This window comes from Lonchura striata, chromosome 3, assembly GCF_050655825.1.
Source record: "Lonchura striata isolate lonStrDom1 chromosome 3, ASM5065582v1, whole genome shotgun sequence".
NCBI lineage: Eukaryota > Metazoa > Chordata > Aves > Passeriformes > Estrildidae > Lonchura > Lonchura striata.
In genome coordinates this window covers 88992001-89008341 of record NC_140705.1, presented here as the reverse complement: position 1 = coordinate 89008341, position 16341 = coordinate 88992001, and the positions used below count along the sequence as shown (strand labels likewise).

General features: G+C 43.1%; 1 protein-coding gene across 40 annotated transcripts in view; it reads right to left on the bottom strand.

The window, feature by feature from the left end:
- The window catches only part of LOC110469084 (uncharacterized), a 455123-nt gene that overhangs the window by 105200 nt on the left and 333582 nt on the right, over positions 1-16341 (bottom strand). For 2 of the 40 annotated variants that reach the window (XR_014953946.1, XR_014953939.1), the window contains exon 1: positions 1-16341. This exon is cut by the window's left edge and continues 12585 nt beyond it; it is cut by the window's right edge and continues 41208 nt beyond it. The exons of the other annotated variants lie outside the window; for them this stretch is intronic. The gene's annotated coding sequence lies outside the window, so the exon portion shown is untranslated. 40 annotated transcript variants of the gene reach the window in all.

Genomic DNA, 16341 nt, shown 5'->3' with positions numbered 1-16341 from the left:
TTTTAAGACTTCATGTGGTCATTGTTCAGCATTTTATAATGATGCATTGAAATTCCCCAGGTCTGTGGGATGGATACATCCCTTCACCTACCACTGAGCTCTGGGAAAGCAGTGCTTTCATTACCTCAGGTTAGTGCAAGGTGAAACTTAGAGAGACAACCAGGCACATCACTACCACCTTAAAAAATATGGAAACTTCTTTTTAGATATGTAATCAAGGCTTGAGACAAAAAGGGACATGAAAAGAATAAGTAAAATATTCAGTCTACTTTTTTCAAAACCAAATCTGAGGTAAGAGCACCAGCGTGTTCTCACTGTGAGATGAGCAATTCTCATTGCACTTGTGTCGAGATGCAATTTCAGAAGCAGAACTTGACTTTTTTTGTTGGTTTTTGTTGCTTTTTTTTTTTTTTTTTTTTTTTTGCCCAGTAGGAAGCAGAAATCTCACCCTCCACACGCCTTTCCACAAAGAGCTGGGTTTGCCTACATATGGTTAGCAATCAGGAGGGAGAAGCTCAGAAACAGCACAGTTCCGTTTGATTCAGGCGTTCCTTAAAACCTTCCTGGGATAGGGCAGGAGAATGAGATTACACCAAAGCTCATCTGCAGATGCATGTGGACATGTAACAATGCCCAATATCATTTACAGGCCAAACAGCCAGATTGCCCAGAGAATCTGCATTTTAAAAAGCTGTGAAGTCATCAGCCACGGGAGAAAACTATTACAGAAAACTATCAGGATAAAACCTACTCAACTCCTGAAGAAATCATGCTCCTGAGAAGCACAAGGCTCTGGGTTCAATTCTGCAGCCACTGGCTGAAATTTTATAACATGCCCTGGTCCCTGTGGCAGGAGGGTCCTTGTGAAGATCCTGCAGCCCAGGGGTCCCTGGGTGGCACTAGGGAGGCCATGAGGGGAGCAGCACCCAAAAGGGTCCCTGGATCCCCCTTCCTCTTCAAGACAGGAGGGGTGGGAATATTGCAGAGAATTTCTAGACAAAATAGAGTTTAATTTGTTGGAGGTGTTTTGTTGACAAGAAAATAGAAAGCATGTGTCTGTGCTTCTCTTACTCTAGTTCCAAGTAATGAAAGTATTTAAGGAGGTACAATTATGGACTTGGCAAGCACCTGGGGCTCTTGAAACTGCTTTTTCACACTGAATAAACACTGCAGTTAATCTGTTTATGTTACACTGAACTGGGAAACTATCTCCAAGAAAAGGTTGCAAGTCTATATTTTCCACTCCTTTCCTTTGTTTTTAATGTTAAATTAATAACTTGTTTAAAGGAGTTGATTTTCTCTCAGAACACGATAGAGGCATTGTCCAAAGCAACTGTGAGTGTGAACAATGTAATTCATCAGAATGGACTAAAAATTAAACAATTTTGTACATTCTGCAGCAGAGCAGAGCCATAACTGCCCCCAAGTGCAACGTGGCCTTACTATTCGTGTTAAAAAATATGCAAACATGTCCTTTATTCCTGATCTGAACTACAACTATGAGCAAATCTGGAGGACATTACACAAAGAGTGCAAGTTAGCCAGGGATGAGTCTGAAAGAGAATCACTGTGTCCTGCCCTGCTGCTCTTAGACCCAAGAAAAGAACAGCCAATATTTCAAACCACAACTAGAAGATTTTCTTTTGAACTCCATAAAGTTGTACACTTCATCTTTTTCTCCCATTTTAGGCTCCAATCCTAGAGTTTAATTTGAGTATAAAATACCAAAGCAAAAGTCAGCAAGAGCCCTTTTATTGAGTTCAGTTGGCGCTGTATTTGGGCCTGGTGTTTTTAAAATCAGAGCAGCACAAGGAGGTAAAACCCGCGCATCCATAAGGTTAAAGAAAAGTGTGCGTGTTTAAAACATTGAAGAAATTCTTCTGAGAACAATTCATCTTTCTGAAAATATGAACTCTATGATGCTGCCAAGGTCAGGGAGAGCTGTGATAATTTAGTGTGTAAGTGCTAGTCATCCAGCACAATGCCACATTATTTAATTTGGGAACACATTCATACAGCTGCCTGACAATAGCCATGGACGGGAACACTACCTGTGGGCTGGGGTCAAGGCAATGCAGTTTAATGTTAAAACAAAGGAGCTAATGGGATTCCTGTTCAACTTCCAGCTTATTATGGGATCCCAGTTACTTCTTTCTGCCTCAGTCAACTCCTTTGGAAAGGAGACCCACACTCTGATTCATGGCTGAAAGAAAAATGCACTGTACATGCCTGGCTTATTTGGCCATACTTCCTAATGTCACTGTCCCTTTTAATTTTTTTTTTTTTTTTTTTTTTTTTTTTTTTTTTTTTTTTTTTGCCATTCAACTCTGGTTTGTGAATTCCAGGTCATTTTCCTCAGGGAGCAGGAATGCAGTTCACCTTGTGAAACAGGAAGGACTAATATTAAAAAGGAGAAGCCATCTTCAGCTGTAAAAATTAGATGCTTTGCTAATGCCAAAATTAATAATACAGAGATATTTGGGGCTTACACTTCATTCTTACAGCTGGCAGTGCACAGAATATTTTATAAATAAGACTACATCCTGTACTCAAACCCTTATAGAGACAAATAAATGTCATACCCTTTCCTGAGAAGTATAAACACAGAGCAGGGAAAAGAGCAATATGAGGAAAGTGAACAAATTCAAGACTGAAAAAAACCAAAACCTCCGAATTTTTGCCTCCTTGTTACTAAACTCATAAAACAGACTTTTCCCTCAAAAAATGAGATTAAATAATTTAATTGAAGACATAACCTTGTTTTATATTAAATCAGGTGCAAAGCTCTGCTCTGTTTGCAGAACAGCTGAGAGTCACCCTCTGCAATGGCTGTTGTAGAGAGTGACTTTCAAAATTATATCCTTTCAGTGCACAAAAGGAGAGAGCAGAAGACGGATGTCCTGTGGCTCCATGTGGATGGCTGTCTCCAAGGAGCTCACACACATCAGCACATCAGATTGTCAGATGCTCAGCAATGGGCATGGCAGGAGGGAGAGCAGGCCTGGCTCAAAACCTGGACAGGCTAAATCAGCACAGAACTTTGAGAGGAAGGCACAGGGAACCCCTCGCCTCACACCCCTTCCCTTTGGAAGTCCTGCCCTCCTTAATCCCCTTGCACATGGAGCTGCACACAATTCCCAGAGCAGCAAATGCCAGTGTTTTATTTTGGGGCAGGACCACTGCTGGGCTCCCCCCTGTATGCACAAACTGATAAACAGGAGGCTTCAGTCCCTGCAGGCTCAGCTCCAGTTCCCTCTGTATTTTTGTTATAAGCTGTGGTGCACTGCTGTGGAGTGTAAAAAATTGAGTTATTCAAAGAAGTGGTTTTAAATTCAAAGATAATGTCATGTTCATTTGGAATGTAAGCATGAGCAACGCACTCCCAGATACACTCTCTGTCTCCCTTCATCCCTATCTCAGCTGTAGGCAGGGTGGTGATATATAAAGAGAGAGCAGGTGGGATTTTTTTTAGGAAGAAAAAAGGCTTATAGCTCCAAAGCCGAGTTCCCTTCCTATCCCACATTTTGGAAATGAAACAAAAATGTCTCATGAATTGCGTAGGCATGCTGCAAAATAAAAATAAACAATAGTATGCAGAGAAATGCAGTAAATTCACTGATTAAAATGTAGGATTTTATTTCAAAATATTTTGTGCAGTCTCCATTTTTTCCAACTGTTTATATCACCTGTGTGAAGGGGCCACTGGACTTATACATGGGAAAGCCATTTATCCACTTATATTTGGTATCCTGCAAGGTCTGAGTCCTGAAGGGGCTCAGAAATAAGGAGCTTTCAGGTTGGCACCTGCCTAAAGAGCCTCGCTCACTCGATGTAAATGGTCTCCGTGCCACAGAGATTTTGCTGAAGGCTTTTGCTCTGTGCATGGAACTGACACCATTCCAAGGAGCAGGGCTTGGACTCTGATCTCCCTATGAAGCCAGAGGAGAGAGATAAGCCCCCTAAGTGGGATGAGAGAGGACTAAAGCCATGATTTAACACACTTTCTGTGAGCAGGCAGCCCCAGCCTCGGAACTCCAGCCTCAGAGCCGGCTCCCTGCCTGCTGCGTTCCAGAAAATGCTTGGGGAAAATACTTTGCACGTCATCTGCTGCACATCAGCAGTGCAAGACAATTAATCAGGGATTCCAGTGCCACGTCATAAATTATGGCACCTTCTGTCACTGACACTTGAAAGACAAAATGTGAGAATCTGTCTGTACCGACATCCTTCAGCTCAGGCAGAGGCACTTCCAGTGTGCTTGGGGCTGGCTCCCTGCTCCGGGGCCTGATCCCGACCCCACTGCTTTGGCCAAGCACATTACAGGGACGTTTGTCACCTATGTCACATCAGAACAGAGCCTTCAGCAGACTTTGTACAATAACACAGGAAAGTAACCTCCCCACTACTTGTTCCATTATCACCAACTAAAGGGAAGACCTGGACAAGTCACTCCATGTCATAAGCTGTCCCCCAGACAAGAGAGAGCTGCAGCACATCGAATTCCCCACCACAGCAGCTCTCTGTAGCAGGACCTGAAGTCCAGGCTGCACCTTCCCCACTCCCACTGCCCGAGAGATGCGCAGTGGTGAAATACCCCCAAATTAAGCAACTGTGTTTAGACACACAAACACACAGAGACCTCTCACTAACTCAGCAGATTCTTTTGAAAGTTGGCACTGTCAATACAAACACAGTCGCCTGTAGCACCCTTCCCCGGCTCCTGCTGACAGTGCTAGTGAGGAGGAGGAGGTGCTGAGTACTTTGTTATAATGAGGAGGAGGATAGTGTTGGGAAAGGTGTTGAGTTTGACACAGAGGTATCAAGAGCAGGAAAGCGAAAGTCAAGGAAATCAGGCTTGTGCCACCTAAAATTGCTCTGGCACTAAACCTACAAAAATCAATGACTCTGCTTTCACAGGAGGTTTCACATAAACCTGAGGGAGTGTACAGCACGAGCTGCACCAGATGGAAAGTCTCTGGAAGTGGGGAGTGAGACAGGAGCAGTGCTGCTATCTCTGAGCTACATCAAACACAGAATTCACAAACAACAATTAGGGCTACTCACATCTATCCCTGCCTTCACTTCTGCTGCACCAGGGAGGAGGGAGAGACAGCACCAAGAGAAAAACAAATTGTTATAAACGTATCTGCAGGTAGTAAAAGCATTGTTTGTACTTATGTATTTGTGTCTGCAACCTGATTAAAAATTTGGTAATACAGCAGTCTGAATTTTAGGTCAAAGTTATTTTTCCTTGGTTGCACCTTTTCAAACTCATTTAATCACGGCAGCTCGTCTTCCTTTGCCTTCCCTCACAAAAACACCCTTCTCCATGAGCATTTTAAACCTTCTCACAAAGAAAACCGAGGGAAAATAATTTTTGTGCAACTTATCCATCTTTCAAAGCAGCTTCTGGCAGAAGGGAGCCGAGAGTGATGAGTCCATAGAATAATAAATAATAACGATATTGAGCAGTTTTGCAGAGCAAATGTACATTGAAAAACTTTTCCTCTTGAGTGCCTGACATTAATTTGTTCTCCAAACACACTGGTGAGGGGAGTCAGCCCATTTTTACACACAGGGCAAGTGAGCATATAGATTTCAATAACTGTTTAAGACACAGAGGAGTCAGTTCCAGAAACTGGGCAGAACAACTCATGGAGATCACAGCCCATATCCATGGCAACATTTGGGCAGAGTCTTGTCACCACAATAATTGATATCAGCAAGTGACACATGCTTGGGGTCTGTGACACCTGTGAATGATATCCTCCCAGAGCTGCCCTTCCCTGTGCTCCAGAAGGAGCACATCCCAGGCCTCAAGGAGCAGCAAAGGCTGGACAGAAGTTCCTGTAATTATTGATGACAGAATTATTTCTAACCCCTTCCCAACTTCTGTTTAAAAGGGTTCCAACTCATAGTAATTTACTGCTTAAGTAATATGTGACATCCAAAGATCCCATTTTGAGCTGCACAGACAATGCTCATTGGGACATCCTTTCCTGTGGAACAGAAGCATTTTTATTTTGTACCACAGGACTGTGTTCTCAGCCCCTTACCACAGAGACTTCAGATGAATCGAGGGGAGGGGGAGAAGACCTGAACTGATCCTTGCTGTATCCACATGAAATGGCTTATGAGTGACCTTGTGTCCAACCTTCTAACATCTAAGACAAAAGCATGGAGAAGCTGAACAAAGGAAAGCAGGAAAGCTCCCTGAGCAGGGTGAGTGTGGTTTTTGCTCGTTTGCATAGAGATACATTTTGAGGCTGAGAAACAGATAGTGTATTTTTAAGTCTTTTCATGTTTCATAGTACTTGTAGCAGAATCACAAAAATATTAAGGATTTCCAGGACCAGCACAACACCAAACCCAGGTGAAAATCTTGCCTGTCACACCCACACAAACAAGCTCTCAGAAATCAACAGATTTAGGGATTCCTGTGTGGACAAACATAACTTGCCCAGGTTCCCCTGATAACGGCTTGATGATGAACCCAGCCTTCATCCTCCCTTTTCCTTACAGGATTCCTTATGAGCCAGGTTACAATGCAGAAGTGAGGCAGGCAGGGGGACAGCTCTTGTGTCACTGCCTGATCACCCTGGGCAGTGGCTGGTGCTGGCACACCAGTATGATCTGCATAAGCTGATGCACTGGGGCTGCTGCTTTCCTTTTTAGAGCTATTGATTTCCTGCCATTTCTTGTAAAGCACTATGTGAACTGGAAGCAGTTAAAGGTTAACAGCAAAGATTTTGTAAAAAGAATATTTTAGAACTGTTTAAGATCCTAAATCATTAGTAGTTAAATGCCCACACCTAAAAACTGTTCTGAAATTTGTGTCTTCAGGCAATGAAGCTCCAAGAGTTACCCCAGACTCTGCTTCAGCTCAGCACAGGCAATTCCCAGCTCCCCACCAGGATCCCAGCAGTAATGGAGCAAAAAGAAAAGTTAAAGGAACAACAGGCACTGGATGCTCCTGTCAGAGGGTAGGAGAAGTGAGAGAAAATGTGTCTCTGGTGAGACCCCAGCTTGAGTGCTACATCCAGCTCTGGAGTGTTGCATCCAGCTCGGGGGTTCTCAAAACATGAATCTGTTGGAGCAAGTCCAGAGGAGACCACCATGTGACCAGAGGGATGGAGCAGCTCTGCTGTGAGGAAAGCATTTGGATTCTACAAAGGAGAAGCTTCAATATGACCTCATTACAGCCTACCAGTACCTTACAGGAAAGATGGGGTAATACTATTTACAAGGGCCTGGAGTGACAGAATGGGGGAGTGGTCTTAATTTAAAGAGAGTAGGTTTTGATTAGCTATTAGATTAGGATTCTACTCTGTGAGGGTGATGAGGCCCTGGCACAGGTTACCCAGAGAAGCTGTGGCTGCCCCTGGATCCCTGGATATGTCCAAGGCTGGGTTGGACGCAGCTTTGAGCAACCTCTTCTAGTGGAAGGTGTCCCTGTCCCCGGCAGGGGATGGAGCTGGATAATCTTCAAGGTCCCTCCCAACCCAAGTCATTCCTATGATTCTTTGAAAAGAACTGCTGCCTGAAGAACAGAGCATACATACCCACGTGTGTGTGCAATGAGGGGCATTTCATGCACATCTTGTTTACAAGCTGTACATGACAAACTGACGTTTCTGTTATTGTGCCTGTGTTTCCCCATTTTGTCCTCCTTTTTTAATGCATAAACCTAGGACAAAGAGGGAAGCTTGCTGGATGAGAGCCACTTTTGTCGCTTGGGGGACTTCCACAATCCGTGTGTGTTAATTTTAGGAGGAATGTCCTGAGCAGCATCCACTGCTGTTGACAGCACCTGGCAAAAGGGCTGCATCCTGCACATCCTTTGGCAGGTTTTCTGGGAAGCAGCTACAGCACAGCTACAGTACAGATGGTCCTGCATTTGGGGTGTTTGGATCCAGAACCTTCAGTTGGGTCTGTCTGAAGGGAAGCTGCCTTCAATACACCCAAATATTTTGGGTTTAAATCTACATGGACGTGGCTCAACATATTTCCCTTCCAGTTCCACCTCTCATTCAGGCAGTACAAAAGCTTTCAAAGCCAGAGATGATCAGCTGTACATAATAACCCAAACCCTAATGCTGGCACATCTAGGCTCTGAGGGTAGGACTTGGAGGGCTAAAGCTCCCTTGGGGACGCTGGGATGAAATGTGCTCTACACTGGGGCTCCTCCATTGGAGGGGGAGCAGACATGAGGGGGAACGTTATTTAAAATATCCTGGTAGGATCCATCCCTGGCAAAGGATTCAGCCACAATAGGTTCATTCAGACTTCTAAGTCATTAGACTATTTCCAGCATTATTTTTTAAAGATTTGTTCTGTCTCCTAAAGAATTGCTTCTCAATGCAAAAACAGAATGATGAATACATCTCCCCTTTCCCTGCTGAATACAACTTACTAAAACATAATGCCTCTCATCTGATTTCCTCCTCAAGTCAAAATAAGCCAACCAAATCCTGCTGTATACACCTATCAATACAAACAAAAGATGCAGAGATGGGGTTGTTTTGTAGCAGAAATAAACACAGTTTAAGGAATGATTTTCCTTTCATGACAGCTTAAGGTCCTTCAAACTTGACAGAATTGATTACTGAGTCAAAGCAAAGGAGGGCAGGGAATGGAGTTTTTGTTGCATACACACCTGTAATATTATATGCTCTGTGGGCTACAGGGAAGAAAGTGTAAGGCTTGAGCTGTTAGAAGGAAAACCCAAAGAGGAAAAAGAACAAGGGATATCTTGGGATTAGCTTTAGCATAACATCCCACAGTATATTTACTTTGCTTCTCCATCTCATATTTCTTCCTGGGATCAGTCCCCAGCCCTGCAGACCCTCCCATGAGTACAATGCCCCTTTCGTGTATTGTACGAGTGGCACTGAGAGTACAGCAGCTTCAAAACATAAAAGGAAAAAAAGAGTCTCCCTCAACGCCATCATCATTTTTAAAAAAGGCAATTGATGTCGCCTGAAGCAGCAGCTATGAAGCCCAATTATACCACATTTCATTCAAGTGTCAAAAATTGGAATAATAATAACCAACAACGAGGAGCACATATAGGAAATGATGCTGCCATCTTCTTTTGTTTTGGCCATGCGTTTTCATAAATTCAGACTTTGAGCAGACCCAGTGCCACATTCCTTCAAGGACTTTCTTGTTCGCTATTGTTTTCAGTTCTTAACAATTGGCTTCCCTGACTACTTTCCTTGTGTTGACAGTCGCTCACAGAGCCTCCATATGCTCCCACTACTTGGGTAGTCAATCATTTGTGAATTAGCTACCCAATCAAAGATCTACAAGAGGCTGGTAGTGTTTACTCGTTGCTGGTGTTTTGAGTGAGTGTACTGCTCACAAAAGGTGTCAGATTAAACACGCAGAAATGCATTTATTCGCAGGATGTGGATTGCACAGTCAGAAGCAGAGACACAAGCACTGGCCAGAGCTCATATGAGTTATTTGGGGTTTTTTCCCCCTTTGTTTTGTTGTGGTTTAAACCACAACTGAGATAAGACATCACTGGACTCAGGGAAACAGCAACCACCTGCTTACTTGCAATGGAATTTTTGGGAAGAGGCTGCAATCCTGACTGGAAGCAAGGGAGTGGCTCCAGAGGCTGCCTTGGTGTGGAGGACAGAAAGGTTACAGCAATCAAAGGCATCCTGATGGAATGTTTCCCTCATCTTACATCATGGAGGTGCATGCTGCAGCCTTGCCAGACACGTTCCTCTCCGCATGAGCAGTATTCCTGCATTCCCAGCTGCATGGACGGAGCCCTCCGGACTCCCTGGAAGCACTTGTGATCAGGGAATGATCTTGGACAAAAGCCGTCCTTCTTTTTAGAGATGCCTCAAAACACCAACACAATAATCCCCTTAGCTGTCATTTTAGGGGAATTTAAAGGCATTGTAACACTGGCCAACACAGCCTAAACCAAGCAATGCCAACTTGCAGAACAGCCAGCTTTCATCCAGCAGAGTTCCAAATCAGGATTATCACTTGCCATCAGAGACTAATTCAGAGCTGGATGCAAACCTTGACAGGATTTAAACACACAGCTCACATGAACTTGCCTCCTCTCTAGGAAAAGGGGAAAAAAAAGTTGACAGAACAAGGTTGCATTTGGAGATCTCACTTTACAGCCCGAGTTTATGCTACAAGATGAGTAACACACATACCCATATATCCACAGGGGCTCCACACTGTCACCTTCACCTGACTTAAGAGATCTATTTATAAGCAAAAAAAAAAAAAAAAAAAAAAAATTAACAGCCAGTCCAAAGAAAATGTCACTGGTGATGAGAGAATCAAGCTGATTTCTTTTATTCTCATGAATCACTGTCTCAATAAAGGGTCTGCGTGACAACCCTGCCCTTAGCAATCACTGAAAATCCCAGTTCCTTTGAAATTATGAGCAGGCTGGCCCTTATATTGCCAGTACTTGGTGACGATGACAATGATGCACAGGGAGAGATGTAACTTAGCTGCTTGTCGTAGTTTTTACTTCAGCTGACTTCCAGCAGCATTTACTATTCTGTATTAATAGAAATTAAAATATTAAACACTTACTCATTAAGGTATGCAGATATGATTCACAGTATGGTAAGAAAATGCCATTTTTAAGTGGAGATATTACAGTGAAGAATATTTCAAATTAGAGCTTCTCAGAAGAAATATAAAGCACTTGTTTATTCACTGTCAGTTGGAATAACAATTTTTTTTTTCTACTGGTAATAGTGCATCAATACATATTAAGCCAATGGCAATTTTTCCCTTCTTCAGAATTCATGAAAGAAATTTAACACTCAAGGCAAATGTCAGTGCGAGGGACAGTAATGTAAAGAATAAAAGTGGAACTACCTGGAATGTACATTAAATAAGAGGCAGAGAATGAGCACTGAGTGAATTTTTATATGTTCACATTACAACAAACTAGTCAAAGATCCTGACCCCTGGCACTGGAGAAATCTTCCCAGTTTTGATATTTGCAATAAGATCATTCCCAAGAGGGCTGGAAAAAAACCCTCTTCCTCTCCCTTTCTTTCAATAAAATGAGACCTCATCTGTATTATGAGGAAGAATACTAATAATTTGGTAGTGTTCCAAAGTATCTTTTATAAAGTTTCTGCTTGGAGTTTAATAATGCCCGGGAAGTCCAGCAGATTTTTCTGGCTTTGCTGGGGGAGAAGCCCTGGATGGAGCACTCAGCTCCCAGCTTCTGCCAGGAGAATGTGGAGGGGATGTGCTCAACCCTTGTGCAGCCAGCCCAGGGGGAAAAATCCAGAGATTCCCAGGATGGGGCACGGGTGGGTCCCATCTGCACACAGGAAATCTCCTGGTAAGTCCAAAATGTGCTTCCTACAGGGGAATGACTCCAGAGCCTCTCTGCCTTTATGGCAGCTCCTCACTGACTGCCTCTGGGCTGATCCTACACAAACATTTGGGTGAAGTGCAAGATTATTACTCAAAGAAAGGAAAAAAGAAAACAAAACAAGGCAAGAGAGTTGGCAGCGGTGTGTAATAACAAATAGGTGCATGCCGTCAAAACAATTAATGTCACTTTTCAAGGTCTTTTGGAATATCAACAGAGGGAACCCACAGATGGCTCCTTTCCAGTGCATTTTGGAAGGGGGTAGAATGGGCCATGCTACTGCAAATCCCAAGCGGAAAGATGAGAAGGACAAAAAAAGGAAAAAAAAAAAGAAAGAGGAAAAAATGTGGCTATTTTTTTTCTCCTGAAATTCCTCAAATAAAAGGAAATAAATTGTGCGTGTATAGCCAGGGCAAAGATTGACTCAGAGGTTGGATGGTCTAATGCAACAGATACACCAAGCTGACCCATAATGCCATAAATGCTGGATAGAGGACCAGAATTTTCCAGTGCTCAGCACCAATTAAGGCCGGGTTTGCAGAAAACGTCCTTCCCAGGAGGGCTAGTGTAGCAGAAAGTACTTGGCTCCTTCTTGATGTTTGCAGAAATGTTTTCAGAAGACCTTCTTTTCCTGGCACGCTGCCCTCTTTCTATACCCAGGTATTTAAACAGGCCTTTAAAAGGCCGAATTATCGCCTCCCTGATTCTCAGTTTCCTACCATTAAATTGGGAATAAAAATAAACTTCTTTCACAGCCAAGGAGCAAAGAGGATAAAAGCAGAGATCCTTGGTGCTCACACATGTCAATGCTGGGTGTCAGATAAGGATATGATTTTTGCACCAGCAAGTCTTACTTTGCTCGTGAGGTAGTGTTGCCCTCCTTCATTAAGTACCCAAACATTCAGAATAAAATCAGATCCTAAAGCAACAATGTTTTCCATCCCCAGAAATCCTCCATTTCCAAAAAGACTGAGCTCACTCAAACTGTCTGTCCCCTCCAGAGATTCCTCTTGATTCCCTTTCCTTTACCGTCAGTTTGCCCAGAACTGAGCCCTGCTTTCCCCAGGCAGGCAGCTGATGAGCTGGGCAGGTAAAGAGCATTGCACTGGTGTCTGTGGGGTGCATGTATTAATTTGTACACATGCACATCTATAGACACACATGTATGTCCACGCTTAAGGCTGGGACATCACTTCAGTCCTTTCTGAACAGCAGGCAGGATGTGCTGGAGGGGTGGGGCATGCCTTGGCTCAGTGACAGACAGCAGGCTGTTTGTAGGGCTGTGTTGCCCTCCCTGGCTGCACACAGGTAAGGATGACCACAGGTGCTGTAACTCACACGGTGCTGGCAGGCAGCAAACACTGTGGAAGCCAAGCCAAGAGGAGGAAAGATTGTCCTTTTGCTCTGATATTTCCAAGCACAGTCTTGCATTTCCTTATTTATCTCTAGTTAGGCACGGAAGGGACAGAAGAGGTGAATTTACCAGGTACAGCTTTAGCTCCCTCCTTGCCTTTTCCTATAAATATCCACAAACCTCCTTTAAAAAGGGGCCTGTTCTCAATCTCAGAGGGGTCAGCAGCCTGTCAGGGAAGTTCTGAGGTAACTCCTAGCTCTGCAAGGCACCATTTGAACTCTGAGTAAGCCCCACACACAAAAAAAGCCAAACTGTACATGGGTTCAGCAGCCAGTCAATGTGTGGTGGCCCTCAGTGGGCCCAGGGAGGACAGCAAAAGTGACAAGTTCTGGGAAAGATCTGAAGAGCTAAGGAGACACCCCACAAGTGTCTCGAGAAGGTTTGGGCTTCAATGCCCTCAATGCTACTCTGTGCAAAAGCTGCTAATGAAGAGTGGAGATAAACAGTATCATTTCCATCATTTAGGCCTGAGATTAAGTGGGATTATTTCATCATGTAAGTCATAACCACAAAGAGCTTTCCACCATACTGATTCCCTGTAAAAACATTTGAAGACCTGTGCACATCTGAAGGAAGGACTCAGAATGAAAGAGGGATCCTCCTCTCTATTTTGACAATGACTTTTGAAGAGCATTTACCATGTTTTACTTCACAAGTACATTTCTGAATGTGTACTGGTGTAAGAAGTTTCATCAAGTTTGGAGAGAAAAAGGTAAAAGCTTTTAACATTAATCAAGGACATAGAGTGGTTAAAGTGATATTTCCTTCCCCCTGTTTTAACTAATTACTCCAATTACTCCTGCACTCCTGTACATGATTTCAGACTGTTTCAGATTTCAGACTTTGTTTCAGGAAAACCCTGGGAAGAACCCTTTGCTGAGAAAGAAATACATATTTTCAGCATTTGTGAATCTAATTCCTTGTAGTTTATTAAGTAAACTGTTCTCCTTATCTGGAGCCTGGTAAATGCAATGCAAAAATGTTACTTCTGCTCCCACACTGACAATCAGAGCCTACGTGGTCTGTGGTTCCGCCTCTGGAATGGGCAAGAATCTCTCCAGGAAGTTTTGCTTTCTTTAGGACACCTCATCCAGCATCCTCTTGCTACAGTAAACTTTCAACATTTTCCAGCACCTGAGAGTGCTGCTTGGAGGTGTGTTTAGAACAAGCAAATAACCCCGTGGCTTTTATGGTGTCCAGCACACACACCAGTTCCCAGCTGCTGCTCTGGCCTTAAACAGACAAGGGCCACAATCCTTTTCCCTTCTCCCACCTGGTTAACAGGAGGTTTTGGAGGAGGTTTGTGTCCCTGTCCAATGAACTATGAGCTCCTTCAGCTGCTCCTGTTGCACTTCAGTCCTCTCCATACACATTCTAGAGCAGCCCACATGCCCACCCAGAACATTTTGCTCCATGCCTGCACTCTGGCTCCGCAGCCCTTGGCAAAGTTTTCCTTCAGGATGTCAGGGCACCACAAGGTGCTCATCTCTCCTGGACTGACTTCTCAGTGGTTTCCTTAGCTAGCACCAGTTTTACAGGGAACTTAATGAACACCTAACCCAGATAACAGAATGGGGAAAAGAAAAGATGGTCAGGAAACAACACATGGAGGGAGGAAAGACAGACACAGAATGAAGGGAAATACTCAGCAGCCTTACAGACAGAATGGTGACAGGGAATGCAGTGGGAGCTGGAAGTGCTCATGTATTACTTCATCTGGGTCAAGTAAGCCAATATCTCCCTCAACTGACATATTTTTTCAAGATTAAGGCAAGGAAGGTTTTGGTGTTTCTTTTTCTTCTGTGGTGCTTTCTTCTGTTCAGGAGCTTCAGTGGTTTAATTTTTGTTTTTCTTTTTTTCTTTTTTTTTTTTTTTTAATTACCTTGATCTTGCTTTCCCCATTCCCCATTTGGTCACTGTTTGAACAGGAATGAATTCCCAGTCTCCAAAGCCCATATGTGATTTCTATGGAGTGATATCAAATTACCTAATCTCAGCTCATATGCCAGTGCACATCGCAGTTTAACATCTTTTTTTTCCTTGGAATTGGGCACAGGAACTGCTAGTTGGCTGAGATGTAAAAATAATACTCAAAACACCGAGGCCAAACCCTGCACAGTAAGTCTACATATGTGGTTGGGCACTAACAAGCAAGTAAGAAAATGATCTATTTAAAGATTCACTGCTGATTTAGACATTGCTTTGAAGCTATGAGAGTAGCCAGCAGAGTCTGGTCTCCATCACAATTTTTCAAATATAAAAATTAAAAAATGATTATAATTATGCATTCTGAAAGCTGGATGGGGCCATGCTACACTGAAGCATATTTTCCAATGTAATTAAGGCTTTCAGCTGATTCCTTCTGACTGCAATTGTTATTTCAAATGTGAATTAATAAATCATGTCCATCTAGTTAAGAATTAAAATCAGTCTCAAGTATTCCTGCTTAGACCAGCAAACTTAAAGAGAGGGAGGGATGAACGCTCCCAGGAAATTCTCAGTGGAAAAAAAAAAAAAAAAAAGAAAAAAAAGAAAAGAAAAAATAGTGAAAGTAAAAGAAAGGGCCTCATCTTATTTAGGGTTTTCCAGGCATCTAAGAAACACACAGGATGAAGTTACATGACTCACACATATGGAAGTGTTTTTCTAGCTTTATACCAAGACAATATGCAAATAGTCTACCCCTACTTTCACTCATGACTGCCTGCAAATACAAAATTCAAGCTGAATAATGTTAACTGCCCACATGCTCTGCTCTAAAGGATCCTCAAGGGCTTCTGGTCTCCTGTGGTATCCACAGAGCACTTTAGCTATCACAGTGAATTAGTGTAAGGCCTGGTAATGCACCTTTAAGTATGTGAGCCCTTTTAAGGCACTTAGAGGTCAAGTCTGTGGCTATATAAAGTACAACCTTTGGAACATTTATTTTCACTTGCCCATCCAGAGGCTTGGATGGCACGCAAAGGCAGTGTTTAATTTCATAAGAGCCCTTCAGATTCCAAATTGTCAGAGGCATCAACTGGCTCTGATAGCCAACCAAAGTTTACAGTAATGTAATAAAGCAAGGTAAATATTGGCAATCAGGCAGCAGCTGCTGAGTGTCGCTGCATGGGGCAGGAGGAATCGCCACTGTGAGAGAAAGTTTTGTCATTTTGCAAAGGGACCTCCAAAGAGCAAGGCACAAGTCAGAGCAAGTCCAGATGGGCTTCTTCCCTGGAACATAAACACAGACACTCTGCTCAGCCTCTTCCACATTTCTCAGCTATCCCAGAAACAGTAGCTCCCAATGTGCCATCGATCAAAAATTCCCTGTGAGTAAAGAATTCCCATGCAAACATTGAGTGTTTCTACAGACATTATGACAAAGAGATGCCCAAGCAGAAGCTACTGAAAATAAAAAGGGCCCATAAGAAAGGAACTGTAGATATCAAAGCTAGTTTATACTATTCCCTTAATGAGATGGTGCAGCACATAACCAAAGCATTATTTGATCACAGACTTGCTTATAAGAGAGCACAGTTTTATTCTGTATACTGAATACTGAAGC